Source organism: Cotesia glomerata, linkage group LG8 (assembly GCF_020080835.1).
Source record: "Cotesia glomerata isolate CgM1 linkage group LG8, MPM_Cglom_v2.3, whole genome shotgun sequence".
In the NCBI taxonomy this organism is placed as follows: domain Eukaryota; kingdom Metazoa; phylum Arthropoda; class Insecta; order Hymenoptera; family Braconidae; genus Cotesia; species Cotesia glomerata.
In genome coordinates this window covers 5,045,031-5,062,319 of record NC_058165.1, presented here as the reverse complement: position 1 = coordinate 5,062,319, position 17,289 = coordinate 5,045,031, and the positions used below count along the sequence as shown (strand labels likewise).

Genomic DNA, 17,289 nt, shown 5'->3' with positions numbered 1-17,289 from the left:
GATTTAAGAACATTTTTTTTTTATTTAAGGAAATTTTACTTAATTCAAGAATTTTTCGTCTTGATTCAAGACAATTACCCTCTTCAAAATTATATTCTTGGTTCAAGAATTTTTCTCTTGAATCAAGTTAATTTTTTTTTCTGTGTAGTTACACGCAACGCGGGAAATCACCGCAATGCTTTTTAGCTTTACAGTGTTGCCAGATCCATTACGCGCGCAAAAAAATAGCTGTGTATGTGTACTCACAGATATTGCACTCGTAACTACTACGCAATGTCCGTAGTTTCTACGTCGAAATCTGGCAACACTACATGTAAAATTTACACAAAAAATAAGGTTCACTTGAGCCAAAAAAATATTTTTCTTCCTAATTATTTTCTTGAGCGAAAAAAAAAATTTTTTTTTGACACATTTCACTTATTCCAACAAAATTGATTCTCTTGCTTTAAGAAATACGCATCTTGATCCAAGAAAATTTATTTAAGTCGAGAAAATCTTGTTGTTTTGAGAAAATTCAGCCTCTTGCTCCAAGAAATTTAGTTCTTGATAGAAGTAAATTTTCTTGTCTTGAGAAAATGTCTTTCTTGCTCCAAAAAATTAAATATAAAGATAGAAGTAAATTTTCATTAATATTTTTATTGATTAACATGTCTAATGGGAAGATCAAATAATATTGAATCATTTTTTTTCATTCAATATGTATAATTGCGCGCTAAAATAATATAAAATGGGTATCAAATTTTCAAGAGAAAAATGTTCTCAAGGTGAGAATATTTTTTTCTCCGCTGAAGTAGGTAGCGCTGCTTCCCTAATGTATCTAAAAATCTTGATCAAATATAAAAATTTATTGTATCAAGTATTTAAGATAATTTGAATTAAGAAAAAATTACTTCCACCAAAAATAGAATTTAAAGAAAAATTTTTACTTCGGCCAATACAACTTCGGTCTTCCTTCAGGCACCCGAAAATTTTCTTGAGCCAAGAATTTTGTTCTCCAGTCAAGAAATTTTTCTTTCTGTGTAGCTTTAAAAATTTTTCTTTTTGATTTAAATCAAAGAAATTCTTTAAAATAATTTTGTTGGTTCAAGATTTTATTTTTCAAATTTAGTGTAAAAAATTGTCCTTGGTTTCACTAAATTTTTTGATTAAATAATTTTCTTGATTCTGAATTTGATCTATAAATTTTTTTGCTGGAAATTTTTTTAGTTTAAATAAATTTAATTTGATTCAAAATGATCAAACTCTTCAAAATAAAAGTTTTGGTTCAAGATTTTCAAGAATATTTCAATAGAATTTCAAGAAAAATTTTTACTTCGGCCAACTTTTCTTTCTGTGTATACATCAAGAGTATATGCGCTAGCGGGGAAACGCCAAAATTCTCGAGACGTCGTTATTTTAAATTCAATAAAAAAAATTTTAAGCAAAAAAATTTGAAAATTCCGGTTTAAGAATATTTTTTGATAAATAATATAAAAATTCTGAAACGTTTACAGTACTGACTCTTATAATTTTTTTAATATTTAAAATAAAAGGTGACATGCGGGGATTCCCTCACTAACACGAGTTTCGGAAAGTTAAAACCGACTGTAAATCAAACGCTATCATACACTTCAGAGAAAGCTGAGATTTTATTATAACTTTTTTTTTTATGAAGGATGATATTGTTTCAATTAAAAAAAAAATAGTTTAAAGGTATTGTAATATTCAAAAACTGTTGAATTTATTTATTTGGTTTTCTGTAGATACTATGAAGCAAGATATTCATTAAAAATAAATTGAAATATAAATTTGTATCCACAATCAGTAACTTTTTTACTATAACGAGCATATCAGCTTATCAATAAAAAAACAATAAAAACCAGAAATTGAATTCTCGATTCCAGAGCTTTCATAGTACGAGAAAGCGCAAGATAGGTCAAAACTATTAGAAGAAGTAATGACTTTATAAAATGGCCGCAAATATATTCATGTATTCTGATTTATTCATAAGTAAAGTGACAAATATAGATATCAAATTATGTTATTAGGTTAGAGAAGTGGCAAATGGATCAAGTAAGATTCCATTTTTTCTTTAAATAATTATGGAAATTTTTATCTCTATCTTCTTCCATCGATTGAAACTAATTTTCTGTCTTTTTCTAATTACTTAATGAGCTTAGTGAATTAAGTACAAAAAACGAGCGAATCTTAATTCATAACTTAATTCTTGAAATTGCAGAACTGTTACATTTAAAAAATCATTTTTAATAACAGCTAAAATATGGAACGAGTTATCATAGGAAGTTTTTGCATTAGAGACATTTAGCAAGTTTTATAAATTTGAGGAAAAATAATTTTGAATAAAAATTCGCTAGTTATATATCAAAAAAATTTTTTTCAACAAGAAAATTACTGTAAGAAAAATTTTCATTTTTTTCAGTCAAATAAAATTGTTTAAAATTTTAAACAAATTAATTTTTTATTACAACATTGTTCATTTTTTTCAAAATAATTTTTTTTTTCAGTCTACTGTGTCACAAATAAATGTCATTTTTCAATCGTACACTGAAAAAAAACTTCTTTTGAAAAAAATGGGCACTCCTGTGATAAGGAATAAATTTGTTAACAATTTTATTTCTTAGCTGAAGAAAGTAAAATTTTTCTTAGCCATATTTTTTTAAAAATTTTTTTTTGGTTTGGAAAAAAAAATTTAGATAGACAATTTGCAAATTTTCATCCAAAATTGTTCTTTTTCCAAATTTATGAAATTTTTTATTGAACATAAAAATTGCTGTAAGAAAAATTATTATTTAAACAAATTAATTTATTATTACAAAATTGTTCATTTTTTTAAAAACAAATTTTTTGTCTCTTGTTTTTGATTTTCAAAAATCAAATTGTGAGATGCTAACAATATTTAAAAATCTATAAAGGTTTTATATTATGACTTATGACTATGACGTTTTGCAAGATATCCAATTGTGTGTACATATACATAAGTAATCCATAACTTCTAAAAAACTTGACCGATTTACATGAGTCGGGTGGCAATCGAAATCTTATTGGCCATCGAAACTGACCCACATTGAGATCAATCGCTTGAGTAGGTTCTAACTTTATCAAGAAAAGGAAAAAAAGGTATTTTATTGGGTATATTCAGTTTTATTCGAGTAGATCAGAAACTGCTTGATTGATTAACTCCTGAATCTAAGCTATTGAACTCTAGAGTTTAGTAACCTCTCCGACTCGGTCAACTCTTTTGAAATTCACCCTAACAAAGATTTTATGGAAATAACAAATTTTATCAGTTTTCTTGAATAATTTATTAGACACTCCTTTGGCGAGTCTATAGAAGTCCGTTGTAATCATGGTCTGCTCTCCTCATCAATAGTATTTTTAATTTCAACAAAATTGTTTTGAAATTAACAGACATAGATCATTTTTATATTTTTTTCTTAACAAATTATTGTATAACAAAATGTAAACAAAAACTTTCACTTGAAGATATCTTTAAAAACAATTAAAAATTTTTTTCAAATAATTTATTTGTTGATGAAAATAAAAAATGGTGAAAAATATATTAAAAAAAAATAAATTTTTGCTTGATAATAATTAAAAATTTGTATAGTTTTGCAGGATTATTCAGGAGGTGTTTTTAATAATAATTGCTTTATTTCGTCCAGTAGCTAATGGCTATTTACATATAACAAATCGCGACCCAAATGCCAAAAGGGCGTATATTAATTTATACGCTCTTTTGGGTTTGCAGTGCCAAAAGAGCGAATAAATTTTTTTTTTTATTTTACTAATCGCTTTATTAACACTTCCTAAGCCTAAAAATAAAAAAATAAATTTTCAAAACCAAAAAGGCGTTAAATTTTATTTTAGAGTTAAATTTTATAATTCAGAGCAAAATTGAAAGTTTTTTATACACTCTTTTGGATTTAGGCTAAACTTTTTCTAAAGCCAAAGGGGCATATGTTTTGAGTTATGCCTTTTTGGCATTAGCACATTGAAAAATTTTTTTGACAAATCTTTACGTTTTGAGCAGTTCTAAGTTAAATGACGAAAAAAAAATTTTTTATACGCTTTTTTGGCATAAAACCCTATCTAGCTGCTGTATACGCCCTTTTTGCATTTGGGTCGCAAAATAAAAGAAGAAATTATATTTGAAATTACATTGATCACTTTTTAAATAAAAAATATTATAAATTTCACTTATAAAACAGGATATGAGCTTTATTTCCATCTATGTAATCGGTTCTACATTACATTTTCGCGAAAGGTTACTACGAAGAAAAATTAACTTAAATCAAGAAAACAATATTAAATACCTTTACACAGAAAGAAAAATTTCTTGACTGGAGAACAAAATTCTTGGCTCAAGAAAATTTTCGGGTGCTTGAAGGAAGACCGAAGCTGTGTTGGCCGAAGTAAAAATTTTTCTTTAAATTCTATTCTCGGTGGAAGTAATTTTTTCTTAAACCAAATTATCATAAATACTTGATACAATAAATTTTTATATTTGATCAAGATTTTTAGATACTTGAGGGAAGCCGCGCCACCTACTTCAGCTGAGAAAAAATTTTCTCACCTTGAGAAAGTTTTTCTCTTGAATATTTGATACCCATTTTATATTATGTTAGCGTGCAATTATACATATTGAATGAAAAAAAATGATTCAATATTATTTGATCTTCTCATTTGACATGTTAATCAATAAAAATATTAATGAAAATTTACTTCTATCTTTATATTTAATTTTTTGGAGCAAGAGAGAAATTTTCTCTATACAAGAAAATGTACTTCTATCAAGAACTAAATTTTTTGGAGCAAGAGGCTGAATTTTCTCAAAACAACCGGATTTTCTTGACTTAAATAAATTTTCTTGGATCAAGATATGTATTTCTCAAAGCAAGGGAATTAATTTTGTTGGAATAAGTTAAATTTCTTGTGTAAAAAAAAATTTTTTTTTCGCTCAAGAAAATAATTAGGAAGAAAAATATTTTCTTGGCTCAAGTGAACCTTTTTTTTCTGTGTACAAAGAAAAATTAACTTAAATCAAAAAAATAATTTTAAATAACTTTGATTTAAGTAAATTTTTTTAAATTAAAGGATATCTCGTCTTCATTGGAAACGCAAGGCAATAAAATTTTTCAAAATTATTTTCTCGATTTAAGAATTTATCCCTTGATTTATATTATTTTTTTTTTTTTTTAGTACAACACAATTATTTTGAAAATTAACATTTATCAAAAAAAAATTGCTCATTAAAAATTATTAATAATTTGCAGAACCAAGTTTTTAAAATTATAAAATTTATAATTAAAATTAATTTTTGCAAAAATTAATAAAAATTATAATGGCTACCAACTTAAATTTTTTTTCATAACATATCCATAAAATTGTCATCATTGAGCGTTTCATTCATCTATAGTGCTTTGTATAAAGCCTCTCATTGAATATTTGCAAAAAAAATACGTGCAAATAAAGCATTTCCCTCGGCGATATTCCTCCAAAAAAAAAAATAATAAAAAAACAGATAGATTACAGTTTTTCTCGAGTAACAGTACAATACAAATCGTCAAAACTTTTCCATCGATTTAAAATTTCGTCAAAGAAATCACAGCATGTAAGTGCAATAAGAAATGAAAAATGAAGGTGTTACTAAATGGAACTGTGTACCAAAACTAAGTTAGAATGGTTAGACGACAGTAGACGAGTTAAGTAAAATAGTACACGAGGGTAGAGATCGGTAATGGACGCACACGATGGGCGCGCAGCAACTGTTGCGTTGGTGGATGCGCGTTTGACGTATAAGCGTGGGTGAGGGAACTCCAGAATCTCTCGAGAAACGTCAGCGAAGGTGTAGGGTGTTAAAGGGTGTACGGGGGATGTGGCTTAAACAGAAACGACCGAACATGCACCTTTTAGTATTTCTCGAACGGTGTTACCGCACAGTTATCTCCGCTTTTTTATCCGCTGATAAACATCTGTCTCAACCCTCTTTTTTTATTTTTTTTTAACGTTACCATTTTATAGACAATTATTTTTATTTTATCGAATAATACAATCCATTTTGCTACTTTTTATCGTAGCAAGTGCCGATAAATTTATTGTTTGATATATTATTCAATAAGTGCTTTTTATGTGATAATTTATTTATTGAAAATAAATTTTTAATTTTTTAATAAAATGGTGGAGCTATAAAATTAAAATACACTAAAAAAAATTAATATGAATTAAGAGAAAAATTTTTGAATCAAGAAATTAATTTAATTTTTTTTAATCAAAAAAAATTGTTGAATCAAATTAAATTAACTTTAATTTCTTAGTTTAAAAATTTTTCTACTAAAAAAAAAATAAAAAAAAAAAAAAGTTAAATTATTTATTTGATAAAAATAAATTTTATTTTTTGTGTAATTTTTTATTTACATTTTTTTACAATGCAACTAGACCGCGTTGTTTAAGTCACGTGAAACAATTTAATTTCAAATTCTAATTATTACGGTTGAACTATTGGACTCGGACAATCTGTTACTCAATCCTTTTTTATTAAAACTTTTTCTCCATATTTGTATCATTGTTCATATATAGATTAATTTATCTTTTATTTATATAAACTATTCAGTACGAAACTTTTTACAGATAAATTTAAAACTATTATAACGCTTGAAATATTTGTTTTACACGCGTACGTAATACCCCGGATCTTTTTCATATTAAATTAAACTATCATGTATGTTCTTCTGTAAAACTTTTCTCTCGGATTATTTTTTTTAGAAACTTGGAAAAGATTGAATAGTTTTTTTTATCATGTTTAATTGAAAATATCTCGGTAATTTTTCAAAGACAATGTAAGCAATTATAGTTTCCGGAAAAATTATATAAATTAGATCTATATAAATTTTATGTGAAGCTATGATTAAAAAAACGTCATACTTAAGATGATTTATTATAAAAATGTTCAGAACAACATAATTATATTTATATAGCAGAGTGGCTTAAGTAGATTATTTTTTTTTAATTCTGTACTGATAGAAATAATTAATTTGATTCAAAAAAATTATTTTAAAAAACTTTAACGATTTGATTTAATTCTAATTGGTTCAAAAAATTTTCTGAATATTTTGATTTCTTAAAATTACTTGATTTAAAAAATTTTCAAAATAGTTTACTTAAAATTTTTTTGAATAATTTTAAATTATTAATGTTGGAAAATCTTCAATTATTTTCCTCAAAATTACCGAGCTAAAAATGAAAACAAATCTCGAGACATCAAAAAATTGAAGTAAAACTATTTTTACGGACAAATATTTATCTAAATTGTCGTATTAAATCGAATATTTTTGATTTTTATAATATTTACAAAAGTTTTTTAGAAATTTGCTTTAAATTTTGCTCATTTGAAAAAATTTAAAGTTTTTTCTTTGAAATTTAAAAAAATTTTGACAGCCTCTACAAATTAAAATTTCCAAAAATTATCAAATTTTTACTCTAAAAAATTTACAAAAAAAAAAATTTTATCTAAAAAAAGTTTCATTAATTTCCAAAAATTAAAAAGTTTCAAGAATTTAAATACTTAAATACTAATATAAATAATTTAAATACTAATATTTAAATACTAAATTTCAAAAGTTATAGACAAATTTTACCGAAAAAATAATTAAATAAATAAATAAAAGTTATAGACAATTTTTGCCGAAAAAATAATTAAATAAATAAATAAAAGTTTTAGACAATTTTTGCCGAAAAAATAATTAAAGAAAAAAAATTTATTTTTTTACGAACTAAAAATTCTTGAGCAACCTTCAAAAAATTTTTAATCTTGTTGATTTTGAGAAAAACTAAAATCATAATTCATAAAAACGTCCATCGGGAATCCTAAAAAAAATCGGTTTTTTTTGCGGCCCTCTAATATCCGAATATGTAACGCCGGTAGGGAATAGAACAATATATTTTCCGAGGTTGAACGCGCATTGAATCAAAATCAAATTACGCTTTCCTGTTGCATTTAACTATCGCACTTTGTAGTAGGTATCAATCACCACCGAGTCATCCACCAGTATATGCCTATAACCTTTCAATCAAAAAACAATTGGATGAAGGTGATACGAGAAATTGTTACAATTGAGTGAATGCAAATTTGCGTGATAACACCTAAAAAAAAAAAAAGTAAATAAAATATAATAGATATAACAATGAAATAACAATGAAATAAAAATATTTAAAAAATGTAAACTAGAACAATACAACTTAAAAGTGTAAATTTAATATCCACAATGCAGTTAATGACAATAAATTCGTTATTGATGTTCGATCTTGTATTTCTATTCTTTTTATTTCTTGTGGGTGTATCATGCTTAGTTTACTATTTACCTGGAAGCCGGGGCTCAATATCCCTTTCTCACGAGATTATCAATGCGAGAGTACCCCCGCGTGATGATGAACCTCTCGATGATGTATAAGGTGTGTATTCATTATTTTTATTCCTTTTGTTTATTCTCTATTCATCCAACTCGGATTATTATGAATACAGCTCGTATTTATATTGTTCAGTTTGTCTATAGTAATATACATATATCTTTGAATTTACCTTAAGAAATTTTTGGTTATTTAAATTATTCAAATAGTTCATTAAAATTTTATTAAAACGATTCTATTCAAAGTTTTTTTGTACACAGAAAAAAAGGTTCACTTGAGCCAAGAAAATATTTTTTTGCTCGACGGGCAGAAAGCGTCAACTTTCGGCCCGCTGCGCTAAACGAAGTTGCCGCTTTCTGCCTTCGTCGAGCAAAAAAATAGTATACACTTCACGGGAAGTAAATAAGAAAGCCTCAGATCACATGTTTGTCAACCTCGGCTTCGCCTCGGCCGACAATTACATGTGATCTGAGACATTTCTTACTTTACTTCCCTAGGTGTGTAATATACTATTTCTTCATACCTCGGTCGAAAGTACGTACTTTCCTCCCTAATAGCAGGAATGAAAGTTTAACATTTACTCCCTGTGAGAAGTACACGCGCACTCTCTATAACAGCGGGAGGAAAAAATTTCTCATGCGTAATTACACTCGCAATTAGGGACTATTTATTCTGTCGCTATAACAAATTGTTAACCGCTGTCATTTCTGTTGCTACCTTCAACCTTAAAAATAATTATTAATGTTGTTTTATCGTCTGTTAATTTAATATCAAAGTACTATTAATGTCAATTCAATACTCCTACCAATAAACCATCGTCAAAATGCTTATCTACAAATTTAAATTTGAATAATCAAATTATGAATCATCAAAACTGTATATTTAGTGGAGATACAATTTTTAATTGCTCTAATATCAAGTTTGAAAACTGTGTTTTTTATGGAAGTATTATTAATGATTGTGATCATTCAATTGAAAATGAAAACGATAAAAAAAACGTAATAAGAGTTTTTAGCTTATAATATGTTTTGTTTTATAAATTTTATAATAACTAATATAATTTGTTAAACTAATGAAAATGGATAATACATCATTGATAAAATGAAATTAATTTATTACACTGAGAAAAAAAAATACTTTTACTCAATTAACAATTTCTTGGTACAAGAAATTTGATGATGATCAAATATTCTATTATTATTAATTATTAATTTCTGGAGAGAAGAGCATCAATATTTATCTTTGAATAATAGATAAACAAGAGAATAGCTTTATTTAAATTAAGTGAAAATTATTTCAATTAATTTAACTAGTTCTTGAGCTAAAATATATATTCTTGAAAATTTTCAAGAACATGAATTCTTGTATCAAGAAAATTTTCTTAATAAAAGTATTTTTTTTTCTCACTGTATTAAAAAATATGACCAGACTTGACTCTTCGAATGTATTTGATGTCTGCCCCCACGACCAGCAGCACTCGCTTCGCTCGTGCCGCAAATGTCGGGGCAGGCATCAAAACATACTTATCAACATTTAAAGTTAAAAAAAATAAAATTAATAACATACTTTCGACCGGCTATGAAGAAAAATTGTATACACTACACGGGCCAAAAGTTGAAATCTCGTTCTTGCGCGTCATTATGCCCGAGGCTTCGCCTCGGGCATAATGACGCGCAGGTCCGAAAATTCAACTTTCGGCCCTTGTAGTGTAATATACTATTCTTCCTAATTATTTTCTGAAGCGAAAAAAAATTTTTTTGATACAAGAAATTTCACTTATTCTAACAATATTAAATCTCTTACTTTAAGAAATACGTATCTCGATCCAAGAAAATTTATTTAAGTCAAGAAAATCTTGTTGTTTTGAGAAAATTCAGCCTCTTGCTCCAAAAAATTTAGTTCTTGATAGAAGTACATTTTCTTGTATAGAGAAAATTTCTCTCTTGCTCCAAAAAATTAAATATAAAGATAGAAGTAAATTTTCATTAATATTTTTATTGATTAACATGTCAAATGGGAAGATCAATAATATAGAATCATTTTTTTTCATTCAATATGTATAATTGCACGCTAAAATAATATAAAATGGGTATCAAATATTCAAGAGAAAAATTTTCTCTAGGTGAGAAAATTTTTTTTCTCAGCTGAAGTAGGTGGCGCTGCTTCCCTAAAGTATCTAAAAATCTTGATTAAATATAAAAATTTATTGTATCGAGTATTTATAATAATTTGAATTTAAAAAAAATGACTTCCACCAAGAATAGAATTTCAAGAAAAATTTTTACTTCGGCCAACACAACTTCGGTCTTCTTTCAGGTACAAATAAACTTTAATTTGAATACCTCACCATCAGTCTAGGCGAAAAATTACTTAATCTCTTTGTCTATTTAATGGAATTTTACTCTTGCATTCGTTTTGGAAATGATTATTTTAGTAGTTGTTCGATTTAATGTGCAATCTACTTCCATTTTAGCGGCCGAATGACCTTTTTTTGTTTTTCAATTCCAACAGCAGTTCACATTAATGATTAAAAAAAAATTATTTTAAATTACTGAGTAAATTGTGATAGATTGGTAACATGGAAGGCATTGTCTGTAATTATTAAACAATAATTTTCAGTTTATTCATAAAATACGGAGATACAAATTCACAGTTTATGTTTACCATCCATTCACTGTTGATTGTTTGCATTTAATTATTTGGGTAATTGTGTCATAGTTATTTATTTTCAATAACTTGAAAATAATTAGTCGCTATTAATAGTTTACAGTCGATTAATTTTCAATAATAATTTATTTTTGACTTGTTTAAAATTAATTTTGGTTTGTAATTATTTATTCAAATAACAGCGATTTGGTTAAAATTTATTTTTTATCAATAAAATATTTTTTATTTAATTTAATTTTATTTTTTAATTCAAATCATTTTATTTTATTTAAAAAAAAAATACATATGAAGAAACGATTATTCAATTTAAAAGAAATATTTAATTAATTTTCTCTTTTGTTTGAAAAAATATTAATATAAAAATTTATTTCTCCAAAAAAAAATAAACAATAAAATTATGCCGGTTAATTTTAAGTATAGATATATGGGTGATTCTCTGTAAGGATGTTTTTTGCTGTCCCGGGCATTTTTTTATTAGAAAAATTGTTATTTTTTCACTAAAAAAATTTATTACGAAAGTCAAAAAACATTTCTATTTGGAGCATTGATAACTAAAATGAAATAAATTTTATTTTTTTAGCTACAAATTCGTAAACCACCGAAATAACAGTCCCCTGAACTGTTCCTTTCCCAAAATTGAAACTTTAACATTAAATTTTAAGTTATTCGTCTATAATATATCATTTTGTCCATCATTTTTATAAAAAATTAGTTAAATAACAATCTTCTTCAATAAAAAGTACCGAAAATTAATTTGTTTCATTAAATTCATTAAACCAAAGTTTGTCCCAGGCGTTTTAAGAACAGTCCCCTGCTAGAAGTTCAAAGCCAAAAAAAAAAATCCAGCCTGCTATTTTATGTTCTGTAAGGTTTATAAGGACCTAACTAGCCTTGAGTTAATAACCATAAGGCTGTTAGCGCTTTATCGCCATTTTATTTAGTCTCAAAACACCGTTTGTGCTGGAAACATGTGTTTGATGGGCCACGAGATTCAGTCCCCTGGCAACTATTATTATTTATAATTTATTTATAAAATTGGATCCATAAGTCTTAATATTATTCTAATTAATGTAAATATTCATTGAGAACTTGAAAAGTTAAATGCATTGAAATAGTTAGCTTGATTTTTCCCAACTTGATAAAAAAAACAGTCCCCTGGCAAACAGTCCCCTGTCATGTTATATGGCAAAAGATACACAAATATCGAAAAAACAAAAATTAAATTGGCTGTTTATTTATTATCATTAAGCTGATAGTTTTGTACACGGAAAAAAGTAAACTGTAATAAATAACAGTCGATTTATAATAAGTAATGATCAACTGCTAAAAATTACCATTTGAAACAGTAAAATCGTGATTTTACTATTCACTTTATAATATTTACCATTTAAACGTTACAATTTACTCTTTACATGGAAGAAAATACTATTTTAAACAGTAATATTCGCTATGTAAATGTCTAAAATGTTAAAGTATAATAATTAAGAATTCAGACTTTGATATTTATCATTTCGTACCTAGAAAATGATCTTCTGATATGTAAAAAGTATAAAATAAAGTTAGTAAATTTCTAATACAAGCAACGTCAATACTTACAAAGTAAAATGGTAAATTTTAAACGCAACGCTAAAAATCAAACTGTAATTATTGACTTGCTTAGACTGGTAAAATGTATATTTTAAGAGTATAATTTTTACTGTTTCAAATGTTAAATTCTCCCAGAATGAGACCCCCTTCTCTTTCATCTGAGTTCCCCTTCTCTTCATAATATGGACTATATATTGAAATGGCAATTTTCACTGTTTGAAACTGTAATTTTTTAAGATGAAAGAGTCGTTATTTACTATAGTGACAGCTACTAATCACTTATTTTGGATATTAAATTATAGATTGTGGCTTTTATACTTTCTACATTAAGTTCTGTAATATTTATATTTTTGCCACCCTGATGTCTGCTTTACTGTTTGAAACTATAAAAATTAACTGGAATCCGAGTGAATATTACAGTTTACTTTTTTTCCGTGTAGCCCTTGTTAATTTTTTTTCTAGTAAAATCAAAAATAATATGGTCGGACAATTTTGTACAGATTTAAAACGTCTTTACAGAGAATCACCCATATGCTTTCTTAAAAATAATATAATTTGGAATCTCCAAGGATTTTATAGAAAATATCTGAATCTATATTTTTTTCCGACGTATTCACATCTCGAAGATTAAAAAATAACTCTTTCTTCACACTTGTAAACTCTTCAATATCAAGAACGCTCTCATATTGTTAAAAGACAACTCATAATATTAAATGATGACGGGTGACGTCTTGCAATGTACAATAACGATTTCATACTTGAATAAATCAGATAAATTTAATAAAAAAAAAAAAAAAGAAAAACTGCACAAAGCTTTGTTCACTAAAACAACAGCTATTGGGAAGAAAAAGTAATCGATGACTAGATTGTTTTCGTTTAAGATACTTTAAAAGCTCTCGTTACGCTCAATTGTGTAAGCGGCATTTCTCACTTTAAATTACTAACCAGTAAAGACTTATTCCAAGGTAGTTAATCTTCTTCCAATAATTTATTCCCAACATTTTAAAATGAAAATAATTTCTCGCTTCTAATAACATAGATTGAAAAATGAAAGATTTTTCGTAGCAAAATACGGATGAGATTAAATAAAATTCATAATTTAATCTTTAGGTATAGTATGAAAGTATTTGTAAATACATCAATATTATATTAATATATTTTTGTAAATAGAATAAAAAGTAAACTACTCAGCAGAAATTTTCCTTCTTGACAGACTCAACTCAGTGGCGTTGAAAAGAAAATTTTTATCCCGTTGAAAGTCTGTTCAGCGGGATAAGAAATTGAAGATAAGTAATAGGAGAAAATCAAGCGGAAATTTTCTGGTACAATGTCGTCTTTGACATTGATGTTTATCACTTGGGCCATGCAAAGCTTCTCAGCTATTGGGATAATTCTACACTACATTTGTACAATACTCTATTCTACTCTGATATTCTATATGTACGTAGATAACCACAGGAATTATTGCCAAGTCCAATCTGCCAGATTACATACATAATAGAGTAACCACATTCCAACTCTAACATAATATTGATTTAATAAAAATGTATATATGAACGTAATTGATTTTATATACTAACAAAATACACCAATATCATTTCAAATAAAATTTTTATGTGAAAATAAGTCAAAAAATTATAATTATTGGAATATTTTTATTATAAAGTTAAAGTTATTAATTTTATAATTAGTATAAATCACTAAAAAATTAAAAGTTAATATTTGAATTTACGACTTTTATGAATTTATAAAACATTCTCATGAGGCAAAAACTAATTTATATATATGTTAAAAAGTAATGAATAGACATCCGAGTTAAATATGAGTACGCATGAGTGAAATAAGACAAAAATGAGGTATATAATTTTTTTTTCTTTTTTTCAAATCGTAATTTTTCCCTTTTATAATCTCTTTTGACAATTTAAAGAGCGTTTAAAATTTTTTTAGCATGCTTAGTTTGAATAAAAGTTGGAAAAAAACATCTCGCAGAACGGCAGGTAAAAACTTTCTACATCCAGCTAATTTATAAAATATGAAACCAGTTACATCAACTGGTACGTTATTAGCTAGCACTACGATTCAAATAAATAAAATGGTCATAAAATAGGGGATGAATTAAAAAAGACCATTCGGCAGCCGAAATGGAAGTAGATTTCACAGTAAATCCAACAACTACTAAAATAATCATTTCCAAAACGAATGCAAGAGTTAAATTCCATTAAATAGATAAAGAGAGTAAGTAATGTTTGGCCTAGACTGATGGTGAGGTATGCAATTTAAAGTTTATTTAATAAGCTTTCAGATGCAATTTACAAAAATTTTACAAGTTATCGCATTCATTAGTTATTTCGCAAAGAAACAGTAAAAGTGCCAATTTTTGAGGATTTTGAAGAATTCAAATTTCTGTTATTCCTAAACTATTTAATTAAAAAAAAATATAAGTATGCAAATTAAAGCTTATTTAATGAGCTTTCAGATACAATTTACTGAAATTAGATAGGATATCGCGTTCAATTGTTATTGCACGGAAATACGGTAAAAGTGAAAATTTTTGTGATTTTAAAAATTTTTTGAACTGCTGTAATTCCTAAACTATTTAACTTAGAAAAATAAATAAATAAGTATGCAAATTCAAGCTTATCAAATAAGCTTTCAGATGCAATTTACAGAAATTAAATATGATATCGTGTTTAATTGTTATTGCACGGAAATACGGTGAAAGTGAAAATTTTTGCGATTTAAAAAAATTTTTGAATTGCTGTTATTTCTAAACTAATCGACAGATTTGGCTCATCTTAGAACTTAACCTCACAAATCGTCCAAGAAATGAGTATGTTACGTTTCATTGAGTGTTGTTAGTCAACCCTTCAAGACATGGGCTATGAGATTTTTTCTCACGCAACAACATTTAACGTAATGGATGTCGCTGCAGGGCAAGTGAGACACTAAAAAACACCCATGTCCTGACGGGTTAATATCGTATATATATATATATATATATATATATATATATATATATATATATATATATATATATATATATATATATATATATATATAAACTTTTGAACCATATGAATTTTCTGAATCCGCTTGACAAGCTGAGTCAATAAATAGCAAAATTTTTCAAAAATTTCGTCATGAGAACCAATGCAATAGTTAGATTTCTATGAAATCTACTAATGAGCAATTGAATCTTTAATTGAAGTGGAATTAATTAGTTTTACAAAAATATTTTGATTTTATTACTGAGTTTATTATTTTGATTTTTTAAAAATAATAAAAAAATATTTCTTGTCATCAAAAATAACTTATAGCCAGAATTTAAATTAACGTTATATTAATAAAATTTTTGGTTTATTTAAAATCTTCAATAATAATAATAATAATAATAATCTAAACTTTTTTTTAATTATTATTAATTATTATTATTAATTATTATTATTATTATTATTATTATTATTATTATTATTATTATTATTATTATTATTATTATTATTATTATTATACCGACATAATGTGGTGAAAATAATTTTAATAAATAAAAATTTAATGAAAAATTAAATTTAGTCTTACATCAATTTGGATCGGGGAAGTTGGTTTTGAAATATAGAACCCTTTAATTATTATTATTATTATTATTTTTAATATTTGTTTTTTCTAAATACTGGATAATACTTAATATTTTTAGTTTTATTGGCTGTCCAGTCTAATACAACAATTTTTTCTCTAATTTTTCGTAATATTGTTAGCCTATATTTCCCTCCAGGCATAAAAAAATTATCCTCAATTCATATTTAAATTTGTCATTAAAGATAAATTTGACTGAAAAAATAATTCGGACGGCCCAGACCAGGACTCGAACCTGGATCTTTTGGTTACGCGCTAAAGGCTCTACCTGTTAAGCTATCCGAGACACTGTCCACAATTACTATTCAGTCATTAGAGAAAAAATTGTTGTATTAGACTGAACAGCCAAAAAAACTAAAAATATAAATTATTATTATTATTATTATTATTATTATTTTCATATCTAAAATATTAACGATATATTTAATTAATCTTTTAAGCGCAAAGCCCTAAATTTGATTACCGATACAATTTAGCTGAATAAAAAATATTTCACCTCTATTTTTATATACTTTCTTAGCTTAGCTTATGAATTAAAACCTAAAAATTCAATAAAGAGACATAACTGACCTCTCAGATCAATATACCCCTTGCTATTTTAAAGAGATAATCAAACTCAGATAAATCTCCGTACCTTTTCGATCTGAAACTGCTTTACCTCATATAATAAAACGTATAAACGTCAATAGAGTGGAAATATGAATCCAAAAAGTCGAGAATTGGACAGTCAATTTGGTTGATGGCATTTTGTTAAGTTGATTAAGCTCGAGAGGAAGTGATTGTTATGCCGCTAAATGTCAAACGTCCTATTGGACTCGATCAACACTAGTAGTAGTGTAGTACTCGTCACTTAGCAAATACCTCTACTCTCTACTACAAGTCCCATGTTATCTTATTATTATTATTATTATTATTATTCTTACTACCACTACTACTACTTCTAATACTGTAAACTATTATACATGCAGAAGAGTATTCTCATCTTGGTTCTCAACTATCTGG

The 17,289-nt window shown here is 26.1% G+C and overlaps 1 protein-coding gene across 3 annotated transcripts in view; it reads left to right on the top strand.

Moving 5' to 3' along the window:
* LOC123270611 overlaps positions 1 to 17,289 on the top strand; it is an 86,504-nt gene that overhangs the window by 35,381 nt on the left and 33,834 nt on the right. Inside the window, exons 1-2 of one of the 3 annotated variants that reach the window (XM_044736740.1) lie at positions 6,747 to 6,836; positions 8,014 to 8,448. The exons of 1 other annotated variant lie outside the window; for it this stretch is intronic. The gene's annotated coding sequence lies outside the window, so the exon portion shown is untranslated. Of the gene's footprint in view, positions 1 to 6,746; positions 6,837 to 7,843; positions 8,449 to 17,289 lie in introns of those variants that run through there. One more of the 3 variants, XM_044736741.1, reaches the window with a different exon arrangement.